Source organism: Macrotis lagotis, chromosome 1 (genome assembly GCF_037893015.1).
Source record: "Macrotis lagotis isolate mMagLag1 chromosome 1, bilby.v1.9.chrom.fasta, whole genome shotgun sequence".
NCBI lineage: Eukaryota > Metazoa > Chordata > Mammalia > Peramelemorphia > Peramelidae > Macrotis > Macrotis lagotis.
Genome location: NC_133658.1, coordinates 860,914,894 through 860,937,482, shown reverse-complemented (window position 1 = coordinate 860,937,482; position 22,589 = coordinate 860,914,894).

Genomic DNA, 22,589 nt, shown 5'->3' with positions numbered 1-22,589 from the left:
ATCATCATATTTCGGTGCCAAATGTTAGATATATTTCCCCAAAGGGCTTGATAGGACCCTCTCTAGTAAATGAGTAATTTGGTTTTATGTTGGCATCTTAGGTGTGATCATTTTAGATTTGGGTTTAATATAAATTTGATTGGATACACTATATTATGTGAGAATATATCTGATTTTTCATATGAACTGGGTGGGCTGTGATATTTTCCTTAGCATATCATTTATTACAAATAATAATTGCAAATAACAATGTCTTATCTTTGTAGTGAAGATGTGAATTTTGATGACTATATTCAGGTTTCAACCCACACAGAATTCTCAACCTGGGAATTTTATTCACACAGGTAATTTGGATTTGCATTCAACTAGTGGATTGGTGAGAAAAGATTGCTAGTAAGGACATTTAGAAGATTTTCCTAATGCTTTTTAGGTGTTTGAGTGGGTATATTGAGGCAATGTAACATAAGGGAAATGGTGGTGCACATATCACAAAATCTCCACCCCCCCCAGAAAAAAAACGAGTTTCCTTTACTCTTAAAAAGACTTTTGGTCTACCATTTCAGACTTGTTTTGATGCTGCCACTGAGGCTGTCATCTTTTGTGACCACTTGTGGCTCCTCAGTGATTCCTGTTTCATTTTGCAATTCAAATTGGGCTGAGATAGGGGCCGCTAGGTGGCGCAGTGGATAGAGAACCGACCTTGGAATCAGGAGTACCTGAGTTCAAATCCAGCCTCAGACACTAAATAATAACCTAGCCATGTGGCCTTGGGCAAGCAACTTAACCCCATTGCCTTAAAAAAATCTAAAAAAAATTTTTTTAATTAAAAAAATCAAATTGGGCTCAGAAAAGAACAAACTGTGTCAGATCTTACAAAACTACAATGATGGAGGAGGAATGTGGGACTGGCTGAATGGGACCTAGATTTGGAAGTGAGGATAAAGATTATCAGCCAGAGTCAAAAATGGTACTAGATTGGTAGGAACAATGAAACCACAGCTACTTGTGAGATCAGACCAAAAATTAAACCCAATCTCAATCTCTATTCACAATATTTTTCTCCTGTTTCCATTGACTGTCTAAACAGCTGAATTCAGCAAGTTCTAAAGATAATTACTTCCCTTGTTCTTTTCCCCATTGGTTGTTGTACTTCATACCAAAATGACTCACTTTGTTGTCAGCAAAGTGCATGTGTACCTGTAGCTGATCAGAACCAGGACAAGCTTGGAAGTGACTACTTCAGGTAGTTCATATATAAGCTAGGAGGAAGTTTTGGAGAAGACAATTAAGGGAAGCAGCCTCTTTTCAATTTTGCTATGTGTTTTAATAAACTATGAAACCACTGAAATGTTAAAAAAAATCTAATCTCCTTATCTAAATGGCAGTCATGCAGATACTATAAAGCAGTCAACAAATTCTCCCAACACTTCCAGTCTTCTCTTGTTTTTGTAAAACATCCTCACTTCCTTCCACCCATCTTCATGAAATGGAAGAAACTGAGATGCAGATGTATCACATGATGTTCTTAAGATCATCTAGTGGGTGGATTGTAAGGTTGGAATTCAAAGCCAGGCCTTCTCATTCTTACATGCATTGCTCTTTCCTCTACTTAATTGAAGATGTTTATTATTTTCTCCATTTATTCTGGTTCAGCTCATCAAATTACCTTTGGAAAATTCCTCAAAGTTAAATAGTCCAATTACTATCTATATGCATGGTCCCCTTTTTAAGATGTTTTGAATTTTTCAACTGGACTTATTCCTTGTTAGTCATTCATCTGAATTTCTTAAGGTCAGGCCAACAGGTCAATAAGCAATTTAATTATGTATAAGGACTGGGCACCAGAAATACAAAGAGGCAGAAAAACAATTCCTATCCTCTATCAGCTCAAAGTCTAATAAAGAAAATAATATGCAAGCATCTGTGAACAAATAAGCTATAGACAGTATAAATTGGAGAAGGGCAAATTACATTTCCGGGACAGCCAGGTGGTGCAGTGGATAGAGAGCACCAGACTTGGAGTACCTGCATTCAAATTCAAACTCAGAGGCTTACTGTGTGACACTGGGGAGATCACTTGATCTCTCTGTACCATAATCCACTGTAGAAGGAAATGGTAAACCAGTCCAGTATCATGCCATGAAAACCCTAAACTGGCAAAGAGTCAGTTATGACTGAACAACAAAAATTATGTTTTATTTACTCTATATAATGAATAGCAAAAATGTGTAACTGATCTTTGAAAGATCCCTGAGCCAACGATTCTTCCAAAATAATTAAATGGTAGGGAAGGGAAAAATTTGTTGCTTTAAAGTGATACTTCATTTATTTGGAAAGTTTATTCACCTAGAATACCTCATTCCACAAACTCACAGAATCACAGACCTGGGTTCAAGTATTATCTCAAGTATATGAAGATTATGGAGTACTATTGTTTTATAAGAAATCATGAGCTGCCAGACTTTAGAGAAGCTTGGAAAGACTTACATGAACTGATGTTCAGTGAAGTGAGTAGAATCCAGAGAAGATTTTATATATTAACCACAATATTGTGAGATTATCAACTATGATGGATGTAGTTTTTCTCAGCAGTTCAGTGATCAAGGACAATCTTGAGAGACCTGCTATGAAAAATGCCATTGACATTGACATTGAGAGGGAAAAAACTACAGAGTCTGAATGCAGAGCAAATACTAGGTTCACTTTCTCATGATCTCCCCCCCCTTAATTCTAATTTCTCTTTCACAATATGACTAATTTGGAAATATATTAAACCCAAATGTACATGTACAACTTTTACCAGATTGTTTGCCATCATGAGGAGGCAGGAAGGAAGGGAGGATGGTAGAAAAATGTGAAAGTCATAAACTTGCAAATATTTGCATGTTGAAAACCACCTTTGCATGTATTGGAAAATAAAATAATAAAAAAAGACTCAAATATTTATGAATTTTGTGACTATGGGAGAGAGACACTTGCATACATTTCTTCATCTGTGGCATGGGAATGATAAAAGTATTCATATCATTGTGAGGACTATCACATCAGAGCATACTTGTAGAGTACTATGAAAGTACTATGGAAAGTCATTTTTTAAAATTTTACAACAGGGGGCGGCTAGGTGGTGTAGTGGATAAAGCACCAGCCCTGGAGTCAGGAGTACTTGGGTTCAAATCGGCCTCAGACACTTAATAATTACCTAGCTGTGTGGCCTTGGGCAAGCCACTTAACCCCATTTGCCTTACAAAAACCTAAAAAAAAATTACAACAGCCAATCAATAATAGATACTATTAAGTATTTACTGTGCTAATGCCAGGAAAATATGATGAAATAAGGTACAAAGATCCTTTGTACCTTGAAGTACAAATGAATCTCTTTAAAATCTTCATAGAATTCTCCATGACTGGAATGTACTCCTACACCTATATGTCTTAAATCTTTAGCCTCTTTTTAGGCTCAGTTAAAGTGTTATTCATTATGACTTTTCTCATTTTCCCAGTTAGTTCTTTCTTTCCCCTTAAATTATTTTATGTTAGCTTATCTATCTATGTTTTGTATCCCTTTCTATACACTTCCTTCCCCCATTGGCCAAATGGAGTGGAAACTAATTGAAAGAAGAGACCAAAGTTGTCCTTATATTTCCAGCACTTAGTGAAGAACCACTTACAAATTAAGGGCTTAAGAAATATTTATATAAATTGAAAGATTCAAATTTATTGATTCTAATCAACTATGCCACTGAGGACCGTGTAACTCTGGGTGAGTCACTGCTGTTTAGAAAGTGGTGGTGGCAATCTTAGAAATTAATGAAGTTTGCCAGGGACAGTAACAGATTGGGGTCCAGATGCTCACATGAATCTTCCTCCCTCCAAATTTCAAGTGAAAATACCAGGGGGAAAAAAGAACAGGAATGATGTATATAAATATGGTAGGTAGCATGCAGTCTGTTAGAATAGAACTGAATCCTAGACTGGGAAATAAGAGGTCTGGCTTCTCATCCAAGTTCTTCCAATGACTGTTGCTTGGACCTCTGACAAATAACCAATCTTTCTGGGCTTGTTTGTGCCCTCAGTAACCTGAAGAAGATAGCACTTACGTCATAAAATCCTAACTCAAGATCTGAAAAAGACACCAAAAGCCATCCATACCAACCTCCTTATTTTACAGATGAGAAACTAGAGGCTGAAGTATATTCAAGGGTTTATATAACATCAAACATAGATAGTATGTATTAAAATTAGAACCCTGGACATGTGCTCTTTTTCTACTATTTCATCCTACCTCTCAATGACCCCAAAGATTCTCTCCAATATAAGGGCCCATCACAACATATAGGAAAATTACTTTATAGCTATAATAGATTTTTGAAGTCAATTCTTCATAGAATGAATGTCTGGAAGATATAATCATGAAAAAAACCTGTTGCTTTCTTCCAACCATAGAAGAAATGGGGGAGTCTTGCATAGAGATGGAAGGTTTAGAGGAGAGGCAGAGGGAAATGACTCAGGTGAACAAGGAAAAACAATGGAGGTTCAAGTGGGAGACCAGAGCCCAGATTGAGGTAACAATCACCTCAACATCAACAGACACAAAGAAAAGAATGCAATATTTTCAAAATATGTCTCTCACCAGATAGTAGGGGTGACCTGGTATTTTTGTTTCTTTTTTTATTTCTTTGTTAAAATGTATTTACACATTGCTAAAACATTCTTGCTGTAAGAGTAAACATAATCTCCCCTCCTCCCACAAAAATTAAAAAAAAAACCTCATGAGGAAATAAAGTGAAATAAAGAGCAAAAAAAGTGTGCTTTAGTCTGTGTTCTGATACCATCAGCTCTGTCTCTGGGGTGGATTGCATTCTTTATCATAAGTCCATCAGAGAAGTTACTTCCATATTGGAGGGTGACCTGTTACTGGACCCTCTTAGCTTAGAGATTCTGATGACCTTCATCGTGTTTTGACTAGGAAAAAAGTAGGCTCCTCAAGATCAGTGCCTTAGTTAGCAAACAGTTTTATTGCAAAAGCAGGATGTCCTGGGTCCCTTGGAATGTAAGGCTTTTCTTGATATCAACAACTTTATTAACCCTGAGAGGACTTCACCAGAAATTTTCCACACAATAAAGATAATGATTGGGGTTAGAGAGAGGCAGAAGTTCAAACAGACTATGTCTGCTTATTTTTGATTGTATTTAGGGACTCTGAGCCAATGAGGATGTGACTGGGTTTTACGTCACTCACATCATCCCCCACATCTTTTCACATGTGTACAGAGAAAGCTCTTTGGAAGTATGGATTGCCAGTGGATAGAGAAAAGTTATGTCTTATCCTACATAACAAAACCCAGGTTCAAACAGTAGGAGTCCAAAGAGAAGGAGGCTCTTTAACCTTTCACCTCCAAACCTATAAGCAGATAGGAACCGAAGGCTGCATTACCCTCACAAAGCCATTAATATAAACATGAAAATTAATGTGGGGCAAAGAGAATAACTCTCTAGAGGCAAAAAGGACCCAGGAGAATAGGAAGAGACCAATTAAGAAGGACTTTCTGAAAGAACTGAGTTGTAGCCTGGTAAGGAAAGAACATGAATTGTTCAAGAGAATAGCATAAGAATTGGTAGAAATGACCAACAAGAGCCAAGATGGCTGTGTGAAGGGAGATAGATAGGCCACTTTCCATATATCCAATTTACCAAAACCCCAATAATAATCAGAAATTCCCCTATGATAAGTCAACAAGGAATTTTTTTCTAGCCTAGAACTGCACAAAATAATTGGACATAATCCCTAGGCACTAGGAAAGTGAGTTAACCAAAAAATGTAGTGCCAGTATTAACAAGCAAATTGATAATATCTCAGTACCAGCAAAGTCTGGCAGAGATTGGTGCAATAGGCAGCAAGGCCAAAGGACTCCCTTGGATTTCCCAGGATTGTTGGAAACCCATAATGTTGGAAAAACCTTGAAGGCCCGGGTGATGAGTTTGACTTTTACATAATGGGCAATAGGGAATGTCTGTAAATTCCAGAACTCTTGATTAATATGACAAAAAAAGCTTTAGCTTCAAAAAAGGAGTCACTCTGAAGTTGAGTAGAATGGCAGAGAGGAAAGGGAAGAGAGGGTGGGAGACCTAGGTTCTAATCCTGGGTGTATGGATTTGAGAAAGACACCCTTGGTCTGATTTCTAAATCTTTAACCCTGTAGTTTGGACTAAATAACATCTAAAGTCCCTTCCAGCTCTGACACTTTAAAATTCTATAGATGATGAAATAGTGACTCTAGTTTTGTGCAGAATTCATCTCCACATCTAAGTGTCCTTTTTGGAGGTAAGAGGGATTGTGTGACTTGCCCAGGGTTACACATTTAAGGCTCTAAGGCTGGATTTAAACTCAGATCCTCTTTACTCCAGGACTGGTGCTCTATCCGCTTTACTATCAAGTTGTCCCTCACAAGTACTTTTTAAGTATCATGTGTGGGGTATCTACAGAGAAACACGAGCATCCACATATGGAAGTATGCACAGACAAGGAATATTGTGTCTATGGTAAACATGGAGGGAGAGAGAGAAGTATATTACAAATTTGATAGGGAAAAGTTACTGTTCTCTTTGAAGGCCATCACTAGGTTCTCTGTCCAACCTGCTCCCTATTAGGTACTGCTCTCCAGCTATGTCGATAAGATGTTGCCCTCTTTGCATTCTACTCCAGGTGGTCATCACCTTCAGGTTCAGTTTACTTAATTCTATGGGTGAATTATGTGGTTATAACTTTTTTCTCAGGTCTTATATTCCTCTTTATCATCTACAAGGGGTGGGAGAAGCTATGGTCCTTAGCCTGAGTTAATATCTTCAGAATCATTTTGCAATTCAGTCCTCCATTTATAAGTAGGATAAGCTTCAGAAAGTTGTTCTTAGCAAAGATGGGGAAAGGAAATGATAAAGCACCCACTCCTCTCAGCAGTCTAGAAAGCCAGGACAACTGTATTAGACTGACTGTGGACTATATTATCACCTTCCAGAGGAAACAAAACAAAATAAAACAAAACATTATAAGAAAACTATGAGAACAAGGAATAGTTTACCTGTCAGATCTATGGAAAAGGAATCAGTTTATAACCAGAAGAGATGGAGAGAACATTAAAAACAAACTAGATAATTTTGATTACATTAAATTAAAAAGGTTTTAAACAGACAAAATCAATGTAACCAAGATCAAAAGAAATGTAGCAAATTGGGAAACAATTTTTACAACTAATATTTCTGACAAAGGACTTATTTCTAAAATATATAGAGAAGTAAGTCAAATTCATATAAAAAACAAGCATTCCCCAACTGACAAATGGTCAAAGGAGATGCAAAGGCAATTTACAGATGAGGAGATCAAAGCAAATAGTCATATGAAAAATTGTTTTAAATCATTATTTATTAGAGAAATGCAAATTAAAGCTTCTCTGAGGTACCACCTCACACCTCTCAGACTGGCCAATATGACCAGAAAGGACAATGATCAATGTTGGAAGGAATGTGGGAAATTTGGGACATTAATACATTGTTGGTGGAGCTGAACTCATCCAACTTTTCTGGAAAGCAGTTTGAAAATATGCACAAAGGGCAATAAAAATGTGCCTACTCTTTGATCCAGAAATACCACTACTGGGTCTATACCCTGAAGAGATCATGAAAAAGGGTAAAAACATCACTTGTACAAAAAAAAAAATCATAGCAGCTCTGTTTGTGGAGGCAAAGAATTGGAAATTGAGTGAATGATCATCAATTGTAGAATGGCTGACCAAATTGTGGTATATGTATATTATGGAATATTATTGTTCTAATAGAAACCAGGAGGGATGGAAATTCAGAGAAGCCTGTAAGGATTTGCATAACTGATGCTGAGCAAGATGAGCAGAATCAGAAGGAAGACCACTGTACACCATAACAGCAACATGGGGCTGATGATCAATTTTAATGGACTTGCGCATTCCATCAGTGCAACAATCAGGGACAATTTGGGGGTATCTACAATGGAGAATACCATCTGCATCCAGAGAAAGAATTGTGGAGTTCGAAAAAAAAACAAAGACTACTACCTTTAATTTAAAAAAAGTTATATAATTTTTCTGTCTCTTAAATTTTATTTCTTTTCCTTATAAGGATATGATTTCTCCCCTAATACATTAAATTAAGATCATTGTATAGCATGGAAACAACGTAAAGACTAAGAGACTGCCTTCTGTGGGGGGTGGGGGTAGGGAAGCGAGATTGGGGAAAAATTGTAAAATCCAAAAATATATAAAGAAACAAATAAAAATTATGTCTTCTGCATCTCTCTCCGCTTTAATCCTAATTTCTCATACCAAATGTTACTAATCTGTAAACATATTATCTAAATATGTATGTACAATGCTAATATGACTTTATGCAGCTAAGGGGTAGAGGGTGGGAAGGGAGGGTGGAAGAAAATTTTGTAATTTAAAATATACATGTGCATATGGATGATAATAATTATTTTTTTAAAAAAGCACTTTCTAATAATGATGGGACTTTCTGTCCTTCACTTTGTAAATATAAATTCCATTTGATTCTCACAACAATTAAGAAAGCTTAAGAAGACCAAGGTTAAGTGACTTGCTCAAGGTCATATAGCTAATGTGTTTTTGAGGGAACTATTTAACTCATATCTCAAAGGCCATCCAATTCATTCCCCTCATTTCTCAAATGAAGAATCTGGGCTTCAGAGAGTTAAAATGATTTTTCCAGGGTAACTCAGGTAGTAAATGACAAAACAAGGGTTCAAACTCAACCTCTAACAACTATACCTTATCATTTTCTCAATCAGCTTACTTTTCCAATGGCTGTCAAGCTATGCTATGTCCTGAAGATTAAATAGGAGGAGTGAGAGAGTAAAGGTGGAAAAACCTATTAAGAAATAATTTTGATATTTCAGGTGGATAGTAATGAAATTCTGCACTAGGGTGGTTAGCAGCAAGAATAGAGAGAGTGATGAGGTATCACAGATATAAAATTGACAAACTTCATAACTGAATATCTCTGAGAGGCAAGGATCCATGATTAAATTGAACTGTTGAAGGAACTGAGATAGATAATGATTACTCCAGGGTTGAAAACATATGTGTATGACACTAACAGATTTACAAAGTTCATTAAAAGTAGCAAGTTCAGGGGAAAAGATAATGAATCTTGGTTTGGACATAGTTGAATTTGAGATGCTGGTGGGATATCTGGAGTATCAGAGTTGTCCTATGGTCAGTTTGGAATTATGGATTCAGAATTCTGAAGAGAATTGAACTGGAGAAAGAGCCATGGGAATCATCCACATAGACCAAAAGCGGAGAACATCCAGCCCACAAACTCTATATAAAGTCCCTGAAATCATTTGGTCTGGTGCTGCCAAGGCAACCACAATAAGGACTCAAAATTTTAAAAAAACTAGGTTTTTAAGGGTGAATTAATTAAATGTTTGACCAAATATAATGTCTACTTTTAAGCTGATAATTCTGTATGACCCCTGAATGATGTTTCCATTTCCAAATGATCATTAATAGTGTATGGAAATCAGAACCATGTGTTACAGCATTGGTTCTCCTTAAAGAGTTTATTTGCTCTTCTCTAGAGGAGGACATAACCTCCATAACATGAATTGGAATTTTAGGAGGAGTGCAAAGTGAGGAAGTGTACAAGCCCCTTTTATCCTAGACCCTAACACAGTCCCAACCCACTGACCTATTGGCTAGATAATTGGGCTCACAATCTTTCCGTAAATATCTAGTCAATCAGCACAAAACATTTTCAAGTCCTATTTTCATAATTATTCAGATTGTTTTACCCTATCAAAGAGAGATAATTCATTTTACTCTATCAGAGAGATAATTCTGTATCTTTCCCATATATGAGGGCCAATCAGCACAGTATTGTATAATCTTTGTTAAGGCCTTGGGAAAGTGGCAACTTTGCAACTCTTGCTGAAGTAGCTTTGGGGAAAAAGGAAGATTCATTGAAACCTTGAAGGAGGTTTCACTCAGTTATAATCCCACTCAGTAGAAAAAAAGGTTCCCTTTCCCCTCCTTCCTCCCCCCACTTCCCCAAAGTAGTCAATGACAGCTGAAGACCTTTGAAGCAAATGTGAAGGCCTACAGAGTTAGGGTTGAATAGAAAAGAAAATGGAATTCACTCCTTATAGGAATGAATAAAGGAGGAGGAATCAGCAAAGGAGACAAGAAAGAGTGTTTAAGAAGAGCTAAGAGAAAACACTGCTGTCTTTAAAGAATAGAGAGAAGAGTATTTACATGAAAAGGGAATGGTCAGTTGCTACAACAACTTCAGAGAGGACTGAAAAATCTACTGATTGGGCCATTGAGTGGCTATTGAATTGACTGGAAGAGTGGTAGGATAGGTCAAACTACAGGGGATTGAGGAAGGAGATGTTGCTGAGGAAGTGGAAGAATCTGGAATAGATCTTTTCACAAAGTATTTTTTATATAATTTATTGAAAATGTCATATATTATACATGGTATCATTTGAATTATTTCAAAATATTCTTTCACTTTTATTTGGTTGGATTATTCCTGGTCCTTCAAGCTAGATTAAAAGCAAGACAAGATATAGTCAATAGCAGCCCCCTCCCCCCCAAACAGGTTTGAACAGATAGTTGGGTGGTCCAAAAAAGATTTGTTGATTTGTTGATTAGTAAATGTAGTATGGATCAATGGAAAGAGTACTCACTGGTCTAATATTCAGTAGACCTGGGTTCTATTCCTACTTCTGTTTCCAACTCATTGGAAAAGTTAGACCTGCAACCAGACTTCATTATACTTTTCTGAAGATGACTAAGTTCACTTTGGCTGTCATATTCTTGTTAAGTCTTAATTTTGGCATAGATTGAGTTCTAAGGTCTGAGGGCAGCTAGGTGGCACAGTGATGGAGTCAGGAAGTCAGGAAGATTCATCTTCCTGAGTTCAAATCTGTCATTAGATATTTACCAGCTTGTATAATAAACCTGGGCAAGTCACCTCACCTTGTTTGTCTGAGTATTTTCATCTTTAAAAAGAAGTGGAGAAGCAAATGGGAAACCACTCCAGTGTCTTTGCCAAGAAAACCCCAAATGGGGCACAATTGATATGACTGAACAATAACAACATATTTCTAACAATTTTTTTTTGTTAAGCCCCACTAACTCTAAAATTCTGTATCCTTAGGCTCTTTACAACTCTATGTTCTAAGGTTTTTTTGGAAGCTCTAACATTCTACATTTTATGATTCCCTCTTGACTCTAACATTCTGTTGGTCTATGGCCCCTTCCAACTCTAACATTGTATGATTTTGTTATAATAATCTACATTCTGAGTCTCCTAATGGGTCTAATATTTTGTGTGTTAAGGTCTCATATAATCTCTGCCATTCTGTGTTCTAAGGCCCTCTCAGCTCTGATGATATTATATTCTAAAACTCCTATCAACTCTGATATTCTGGGTTCGAAGGTCCCTCTGAGCCCTGACATTGTCTAAGACCCCCTCTTAACTTCTGTCATTCTGTTCTAAGGGTCCTCCCAGATCTAACATTCTTTGTCCTAAGAAATCTCCCAGCTCTTGTTCTAAGTTCCCTCCCAGTTCTGAAAATCTTTATTCTAAACCCCACCCCAGCTCTGACATTCTGTTCTAAGGGTCTTCCCAGTTCTGACATTCTCTATTCTAAGATCCCTCTCAGTTCTGACATTCTATGTTCTAAGGGCTCTCTCAGCTCTGACACTGTACTCTAAGGACCTTTCAACTCTGAACTTCAGTTTTTAAGGCTCCCTAAATCTCAATTCTAAATTCCTTTGCAATTCTAACATCCAGTGTCTAAAATCTGTTCAACAAATGTTCAGTGTTCTCTTTACTGTCACATTAGCTCATAGTTGATTTTTTTAAAATGAGGGTTAAGTGACTTGCCCAAGGTCACACAGCTAATAAGTATCAAGTATTTGAGTCTGGATTTGAACTCAGGTCCTCCTGACTGCAGGGTTGGTGCTCTATCCACTGTGCCACCTAGCTGCCCCATCCACAGTTGATTTTGAAGATTATGAGGGACATTTAGATGGTCCCCTGGAGTCAGGAGGACCTAAGTTCAAAACCAGTCTCAGACACTTATTAGCTGTGTGACCTTGGACAAGTCACAACCCCAATTGCCTCAAAAAAAGAAGAGGATTATGAGGTGGCAAATGATATAGGTCTTCAACTGAAGAGAAGTGAGAGGAAAGAGAAAATTTAGATTTAAAAACAAGCATAGTTGGATTTTAAGGTTCACATATGCCCATAAAATAGTAAAGGAGGCGACTTATTATTCCCTTTATCTTGCCTACTGCCTCATTGCTTTCTTGACTACTGGACTCCAGCCTTAATTCGCTTTTAGCCCTCCTGCTCTTGATTATGTTTATGGTTTTAACTAACTTTCCTCTTTGGTCATTCTCTCCATGTTGGGTTTGGTTACAAGCTACCTATGCTGACTTCCACTTCAGATGCCCCTATCACTTAACCCTTTGTTCCTAGGGGTGTTTTAAAGGTTTTTTCCTTATTTGTTTGTAGTCGCACATCAAATTCATTTATTCTTTTCTTTCTCTCTTTTGTTGATAAAAGTGTTTAGAGTGCCACTTCAACTGTATTCTGAAAACTCTGGTATATTGTCTCATTGTTATCACTTGCAGAGAATAAAATGATTTATTTCTTCTATGATTTGTTTTTTGATTCACTTATTCTTTAGGCATATATTCTCAAGTATACATTGTTCAGGTTCCCCTCCTGAATATAATTTTTACTGTATTGTGTTTGGCCAAAGATATTCTTAATATTTCTCCTCTTTTGCATTTGTTTATAATTTTGGTATCGTAGCATATGATCAACTTTTGCAAAGGTGCCATGAAAAGCTGAGAAATAGGTATGTGTGTGTATATATATATATATATATATATATATATATTTATATATTTAATTCACACTCAATAATTACCAGAGGTCTGTCATAGCTAGTTTTTTTTAAAATTCTATTGAAGTCTTTAAAATTCTTCATCTTTATCTTGTTATTTTCATAATTGGATAGGTTGAAGTAACTAAAGAGGTATAGCTTAAAGAAGAGATACAAGGTGAAATAAACAGCTGTGTTTAGGTATCTGACAGGCTGTTGTGTGAAATAGGGAATAGACTTGATCTTGGTGTTGTGGTTGCTATTATCTCAATCGTGTCTAACTCTTTGAGATCCCATTTGGAGTTTTCTTGGCAACAATACTGGAATGGTGTGCATTTCCTTCTTTGGATCATTTTACAGATGAGGAACTGAGGCAAACAATCCAGGGTAAAACAGTGCCTTAATCTTCCTGACTCAAGACTCAATTGTCCACTGCACCACCTAATTAACTAACTACTCTATATGACATCAAAAAGTGAAAACGGGAACAATGAATAGAAGTTACAAAAATGCAAAGTTAGAATTGTTATGTATGTGAAGTTCTCCAATAATTAGAAGTATAATACATTATCTAAAGAGCTGATTGGTTCCCTCTTCTTTGCAATCAAGCAGAAAAACCACTTGTTAGCATTTTATACTAGAAATTTCTCTCAAATATAGCATAAACTGGATGGTCACCAAGGTCTCTTCTGATTCTTAAATAATGTGACCTTCTAGTTAAATTTAACCAGTTCTGAAAGGGTGGCACTAAACACCAACTACAAATTTTCCCTTAGGCTTTGATTAGCTTTTTCCTGAACATTTTAGATGCTGACGTTATGCCATGAAGTAGATATGACCAATGGGCATATCTGAGCCCAATTTAGTATTGATATTATTGCATTAATTATAGTCAGAAGGCATAATATAATTTCTCTGACTACCTCTTTTAACTAAGTCTATTTTTACTATTTCCATGTCTAAGATCATAATCCCCACTCCACTTTTATTGGATTCATTTGTAGCATACTAGCTTCGACCTCAAATTTTCTTTTTAGCTCTATGAATTGTTATTTTAGCTGTGATTCAAATAATCAGCAAAGTGTTAAATTCTGTTTTCTTATTTTTCCTTTGTTCCTCTTCATGTTTATGAGTGAGTTCATTATATTTACATTTAGATGGGTAGATTATTAAATATATAAAAATTATTTTTCTTTTCATCATGCTTTTCATCACACTACCCTCCTCCACCCTTTATGAAAATCTGGGTCATTGGATCTTAGTTTTTATTTCTATCCTTTTAATTCTGCTTTTGTAATCGTTGCTTTATCATTAAAGTTTATCTTTACTTTTAATTGAAGTGATTGAAAGTTGAACTTGCCTGGCATATTATGTTACCATTTATGCCAAAAAAATTTTCTTTTCCTCTTTCCAAGGTATGTGTCCCTTGCTTTCATGTTCCTCTTCTTTGTTTCATTCTTTGCTTCTACCTCCACTGTACAGTCTGTACTGAAAACTCTTTGTGAAATCTTCAAGTCATTCTCAGATACATGAAACACTTGATAATCAATGGAACACTAATGTAGTTTCATTCCCTTTACCCCAGTAAACTCCTTCCAGTGTTAACATTCTATCAATTTATCATTTTTCCCTACTCTCCAATATATGAAGGTCTATCATAACAAAGGGAGTAGAACTTGGTGCAATGGGTGGAAAAGTTTTGGCTCCTTTAAATAAGTCATTTCCTAATAATTAGAAGCATCTCCAAATGGAATGGACCATGTTGGGAAGTAGGGAGTTCCACATTCTTGGTAGGCTTTAAAGAAATTTTGGGTTGCTGTTTGGAGGGAATACTGTTCAGATACAAATGACACCTGAGTAACATCTGAATTCCCTTCTACCTTTGTATTTATGTTCTTTTAAAATCCATTCTGCATGTCTTCCTCTCCCCGCGAGCTGCAGTGCCTCCCTCATTCAAACCATCTTCCATCTACTCTACAAGTATCTTGCAGGTAGCTAGTTATTTTCATGCACAGCAATCACATCCTGGTAATTTATTTTGTTAAACAGACTAAACCAGGTTGAGAGTTGAGGATAACCAAGGGTCTCAAACCCATTGATGAATTAGGGGAGATATATACATATATATATATATATATATATATATATATATATATGTATATATGTATGTATGTATGCATATGTACTCCAAGCAAGTAAGTGAAGACTTCCACTGGAATGAATGGATGAGAACAATTCATTCCAATGGCCTGGAAGGTAGATGAAGCAGATGTGCAGCACTTAGAGATTGGTTAGACATCAAAGTTGTCAAGGTCATCCACTGCTTCTGAAATCATCACCAGTTATCTTGACTCTGTTTTGTCACTGGACTGTGATGATTGTGGAAGAGAGAGTGAGGCCAGTGACTCTATCTCCCTTAAATCCTATTTATACCTGAAGCAAAAGACATCACCGGTGATGTCATTTTGGTCTTCTTCAAGAATGAAGGAAAACAACTATCCACCCAATAACTTTCATTTCATCTTGACCTTTAGAATATGACCCCCTTGTAAACAGGAATGATGAATGTGTCTTTCTTCATTTTCCGAGAGTTTAGCACAGTGCCTGGCACATACTAAGTATTTAATAAATTGACAGACTCCACTTTTGTCATTCCAAACTGGGTGGGTCGCAGTGCATCTAACCCAATTTGTAAATCTCTGTAATAATAGATATAAAAACAAAACCATAAAGTGTTCTTATCTTAGGGACTGTTAAAACTATTTCTTTACTAAGGGAAAACAATAAAAAAGAAATGCAATATGTTGAGGGTAAGAGATGTCCAGTCGAATCTGGAAGGTCTCAGGAGGTTAATTCTCACAAAATCAATGCAATCTCAAGGTGAAAGAAGGGGCTGAAAATTGTCAGTGTGTCTGAACTCCATGGAGGCAGCTGGTCATAATGAAACCCCCTTTCACTGAAGAGGTAATGTGCTCAGAAGCTGCCAGGCCGATAAAGGGATGCCTATTTATCAGCCTGCATTCACAGCACTGGTGACCAGGGAGATACATTTTAAGCAGTCTCATCTTGCCAGCTCTTGCTAGTTATCTCAATAAATATGAAGTTGTAATTTCCCCCCTCCCTCAAAACATTCAGAGACAAAGTATTTAGAAGATGAAGGGGAGACATGATGTGAAACTCATTTTTTAGCCATCCAAATAGATTGCCTCCAGCAGTATGCTGGGGAGGGTCCCCATCCCAATAATGAGCAGCACAAAGTGGCAATGGTGGCTCACTTGGATGAGAAACATCCTTATGCTGGGATAAAAGGAGTGAAAACAGGTGTTCAGAGAAAGAATGCCAGCCAGCATTGTAAACATAATAGGGAGAATGAGGCACTATGTCCTTCCTAGAGAGAATGTAAGAGAATCCTCGGGGTGCTCAACAATGAATTAGACACGTAGAGAAGATCCAGACTAAAATGAGGTACCTAGACTCTGTCACTTCTTTTAGAAGCTATCGCAAGCTAGAGTTAGGGCCACAGTAGGTGGGGTGGATAGAGTACCTGACCTCTAAGCCAGGAAGACTAATGTTCAAGGTCTGATTCTAACGTCTTCTGACTGTGTTAACTTAGCCAAATTATTTAACTTCAATTCTCTAGGAAAGTTTATGACTGACTATATGTGTTGGTAGAGGAAAGTTCTTTTCTTAAAATTAGATTATAAGTTCTTTGAAGAATGGAACTATCTTTTGCCTCTGTTTTGCTTCTTCAGAACTTAACACAATGCTTGATACGTAATAGGAACTTAATAATTTTATATAGTTTACTGATTACTTGATTTATTTTTCATGTGAGAGTCCCAGGAACCAATGTCCAGATCTAGTCTCTTTCCTTGTCCCAATGTTAAAGAATAGAAATAGTTTATTATTAATTAGATTCCTCTATGCATGGGCTAGTTATCAATATGGTATAGTCTCTAACTCAGATACAATTTACAATTCCCTATTTAATCTGCCCAGCTAATTTTCTTCCTTCTGTCCTAGAGGAGATAAAAAATGGTATATGAGAAATGAATAACAAATAGCAGGAGATAAAAATGTTTTTGGAAAGAAAAGAAGATGTCACAAAAGGGTCATGGATTGATCCTTCTATTGGATATAGAACAATGACCTTGGAAAGAGATTTGAACTCTAGGGCAAGGAGGGTAGCTCCCAAAAATACCCTTCTGGAAACTATTATATTCCTCTGCCTAGAACATCAGTAACTGGTGCCGAGTGTCATGTGAGGTCAAGATGACTGGTCCAACTCATGAGATGTTCTCTACCTATACTTTGTTTTCGAGTTCATCATCTCCTATAGGCTTTAGTATCATCTCTCTACACACAGCTCTGAAAACTACATACCTAGTCCTTATCTGTCTTTGTGCAGGGCTCCAGTTCTATGTCACCAAATTTCTGAATCTCTGCTTATCTTATAGATTTTTAGATTATAGATTTAGAGTTGAAAGGAATTACATGAACAGTCTAGTCCCATTTTATGAAGGTGTCTAGTTAAGTTCAGAGCCTTGCCAAAGATCACACAGTCATGGAGCATCAGTGGAAGTATTTGGATACAGGTCCTCTAACTCTTGCTTGTTGTTCATTCATTTTCACTTGTGTCCTACTCTTCATGATGTCATTGCGGTTCTCTTGACAAAGATCTTAGAATGATTTGCCAATTCCTTCTCTGGTTCTTTTTTACATATGTAGAAACTGAGACAAACAGGGTTAAGTGAATTTCCCATGGATCACAGCTAGTATGTGTCTGAGACTGGATTTGAACTTAGGAAGATGAATCTTCTTGAGGTCAGGTCTGGTGCTCTATTCACTGTGTTGCCTAGCCTGACTCTCAATTTGTCCTAAACTAGTACACTGCCTACATGTTCCAGAGGTATCCCAACCTTCATAAGTCTCAACAGCCTTGCCCTGGAAATCCACAGCTTCTCCTAACTTCTTTGCTCTTGTTTACAACTTTTGCTTTATTTTATCTTTTCTCATTCCCTCATTATCCCTCGTATTCAATCACTTGTCATGTCCTGGGAATCCTTGTCATATCTTTTGCATCCTTTCTTTTCTCATTCCTCACCCAATTATTACCCTAATTCAAACCCTGTTTTTTGGCTTATCTGAGATTTCTAAATGGCCTGGAATCACAAGGACCTGAATTCAAATTTGACTTCAGATACTTTCTAGTTATGGACAGGTCACTTAATTTCTATTTGCCTCTGTTTCCTCATCCATAAAGATAGAGATAACAACAGCATCTACCTCATAGTGTTGTTATAATCTTATAATTATTCTTTTCTCTCTCCATCACTCACCCTCATTTTCAGTTATGGCCAAGTCCTGGTGTAATGGGTACTAAATTAATGTGTTTTCCCTTCCTCCTCCACACCTGCTCTACCCTATTGCAAAAGTCTCTTAATTGTTCTCCCTACACAAAATCTCTCCACTCATCCAGCTTCCATATAACTGCCAAACAGAAGTTCCTAGTCTACGCCTATCATGTTCTTCTCTTGCTCCAAAGGTTCCCTCTTATCTCTAGGATAAAACAGAAAATCATCTGATTGGAATTTTCAGTCTCTTCAAAGATTGACTCCAACCTATCTTTCTAGACTGATTTCATATTATTTCCCCCTCAATTGCTCTATGTTGTATTCAAACTAGGTTATTCACTCTTGCCTTTATATGGTATCCCATCTTTAGCTGGTCTCTTCTCTTCTTCTCTGAATCTTGGCATGTCTAACTCCCTTCACAACTCTGCTCATGTCTCACCTCCAACATGAAAGTCTTCAGGGTCTCCTTTCCAGATGTTAATCCTCCCTCCCTCTAAAGTTAGACTGCATTTTCTTGACAATTTTATTATATTTGCATATTCAGAATATAAGCCCTTCCCAGTAGGTTTCTAGTGCAATGGCCCAAAGATTTAACTTTGTCCTTGTGTTATTTAACATGTTCATTCTTGCCTTGGATAAAGACATATTTGCCATAATCTTTAAAATTTTAGAGGACACAAAGTCAGAGGGATAGCTAACACATTGGATGATACAATCAGATGTCAAAAGATCTTGACAAACTAGAGAATAAGGTTGAATCTTATAAGAGGAGTTTCAGTAGGGATAATTGTAAAACTCTTACTTTTATGGTTAAAGAAACCATGAAATGGAATAGGGCAAACAGTAGTTTGTCTGAAAAAAAGATCTAGACATATTAGGAGATTACAAACTCTGCATGAGGCAGAATTGTGACCTGGTACCTCAAAATATTACATCCAGAGAAACTTCTATGCTTCCAGGAAAAAGAGTAACAGGGTTACTTATCTAATAAATGGCAAACTCAGAATTTGAACCCATGTTTTCTTTCCCAGCTAGACCATGCTAAGAATATTTAGTTCAGATCCTGGTGTCACAGATAAAAGAGGACAGAAAATCCCAAGATTCTAAGATTCTCTTTATTTTTTGCCACCCACTGAAACCTGGTTCAGACCTTGTTTTGTTTTCTAGGATCATAAGAACTAAATTTAAACACATGGAGAAATCAGACTCTCTTGCCATTACCCAAAATAAAATGTTATATGATCAGTGATATCAATGTACATCTTATTCATGTTTCAATGGAATTTATTATTTAGATTAGATTTTGCAAAAAATAAAGGTAGTAAAAAGGCTACAAGGCATACTATAGTACTTTCAGATGAGGGCACACTTCGCAGAGGGTATGATATTTCTATTCATTTACAAACTTTCTTCATGTTGATGTAAGTATCTTGAATTTAGTATCCCTGCCATCTATACTTTTATCTTAGTCACTGATAAAAAGGTGAAATTATTTGTATGGGCATGGACAAGTTACAGGACAAATGTTTGGTGCCAATTCTATTGGAGACTGGATCATTGCTGTTTATTTGCAGCTCTTTATCTTTGGACCTATGCTATTAAATATTTTCATTCTGGCCTTGTAAAAAATGTAGATGCCAGAATTACTAAACTTCCAGAGGACCCAAAGCTGAGAAGAATAGCTAGCACACTGGATGACAAAGTCAGATTCCAGAACATTTTAGCAGATTAGAGAGTAAGGCTGAATTTAATTAGAGGAGCTTCAATAGGAATGATGTCCTCCTTGACCAGTGAGACTAATCATCTTCTATATCTTTCAATCCCATTTAGCACCTATATGTTCAGCAGAAGAGCCATATTGCCACCTGTAACATTCCAGAGTGTGGTCTGAACCAGATTAAAATGTAATTGGGAAATGTTTTAGAAAATAAAGAAAACTGCACTAAAAGACATAAGTAATATTACTAATGTGTTTTTCAGAGTTAATATTCAATATGCAGGAATTTTTATGTAATTGTTAGGGGCTTTTATTTCTATTTGATAACATTGCTATATAGATAGCACTATGTTTGACACTAGGAATCCAAAGATAAAGGATATTTTAAAAACTTTATTTCATGGATTCAGCATAGAAATAAACAATATATCCTTGGTAATTTGGGGAAAGTGTAAGTACCACTAATTAAGGGGGCAGAAAAGGGTTTTTTTTTTAAGAAGTGCCCCATGAGATGTGCCTCAAAACAATGGAACCTAAGAATTCTAAGAGGCTAAGATGATAAGGGAATCATTTGAGGCATGGGGGAACAAAAAAGCCAATGCAAATGAAGGAGGATAGGGATCAAAGGAATCAAGTTCAGGAAACAGTATACCAACTAGAGTAAAATATGAAGAGATTTAAGTGAAACAAGATTCAAGATTGAAGACAATTCTATAGGCTCTCTCACTGTTCCCTTGTCCAATATATTCTGCATTCTCTGTCCTGGTCTTGTTCCCTCTTGTCCAACTCTGGTAGTTCTGATATAAACCAATATCCAGTTATTCTCTCTGCTCCCTCTATGGCTTTAGGATTCTATCAGAGACTAGATAAATATTTGATTCTTATATCCATCTCAGGTTTGAGATTCCACCCTTGGAAAAGAGAAGTGAATTTAAAATGGATGTTCCTTACATCATTTCATCCTTTTATGCTTCATTTCCTCTTTGAATGCCTGATATAGTTGGCCCTTAAAGCTTGATGATTGGCTGGAAAAGAAAAGTTCTGTGGGAAGCAGAGTGAGGACATCATGAGTAGACAGGGAGAGGGGAGATAGGAAATACTAACTCCCAATGTAGCCTGCCGTGTAAACTCTCCTGTTGTCAGCTCAATGTATATCCACTCTTCCCCTGAATGCTATTAATTTATGGGAGAGTTTGTCCTGAATTTACAACAAAGATGTTAGTACAATTTTTACTATGTTATTTTAGTAAATTCCTTTGTTTTGTGCTTATTTTTTAAAAGAAAGTTTCTTATGTTCCAAGCAGCACTTTATGATGATGCAAAGAACTAAAATGAAATAGGACCCGTTTCTTAGGAAACAGTGGGCAAATTATTGGTACATTCAAACAACTGAATATTATTACAATGTAACAATTACTAATGTAAGGAATTCAGAGATGCATGAAAAGATTGTGTGAGCTAACATGGAGTGAAACAAGCAGAACCAAGAAAATATAATCTCTGTAAAGCACTTAGTACAGGTCTGGCACATAACAGATGTTTAATAAATGATCATTCCATCCCATGCCTCAATCTGAACACATTGAGTGGATCAGGAAATTAATTCCCTTTGACCAACTAGCTATAGGAGTAGTATCCACACAATGTTTTTTTATTTTTTTAAGAAAAATTTTACTTATTTTGAATTTTATAATTCCCCCCCTAATCTTGCTTTCCTCCCCCCTACCCCCCACAGAAGGCAGTCTGTTAGTCTTTACATTGTTTCCATGGAATACATTGATCTAAGCTGAATATGATGAGAGAGAAATCATATCCTTAAGGAAGAAACATGAAGTATAAGAGATAGCAAAATTACCTAATAACAGTTTTGTTTTGTTTTGTTTTGTTTTGTTTTGTTTTGTTTTAAATTAAAGGTAATAGTCTTTGGTCTTTGTTCAAACTCCACAATTTTTCCTCTGGATACAGATGGTTTTATCCATTGCAGATACCCCCAAATTGTGCCTGATTGTTGCACTTATGTAATGAGCAAATTTGTTAAGGTTGATCATCACCCCAATGTTGCTGTTAGGGTGTACAATGTTCTTCTGGTTCTACTCATCTCTCTTAGTGTCAGTTCATGCAAATCCCTCCAGGCTTCTATGAATTCCCATCCCTCCTGGTTTCTAATAGAACATTAGTGTTACATCATATGCATATACCACAGTTTGTTAAACCATTCCCCAATTGAAGGATATTCAGTTAATTTCCAATTCACACAATATTTTTATGAGCTGTTCTAGAACTTGGCAGAGTTAAGTAGTGAAGATATGAAGAGGGCAGGAAGGAGTCTATAAGAGTACCTGAAACAATAGCCCTTGGGGAAAGAAATAGAACTAAGACCAGAGAGCTAGTTTTAAGTATCATAACTTGGCAAAGTTCCCTTTTCCCTGTCTGCTACAGAGCAGGGGAATATCAGACATATCTTTGCCACCTTCCTTCTCCACTGCCCATGGAGGAATGGGGTCATCTTAACCCCAAAGTCATTGACTGTTTTTCACAACTATTCACAAACCTGGTCCCACCTCTCTTT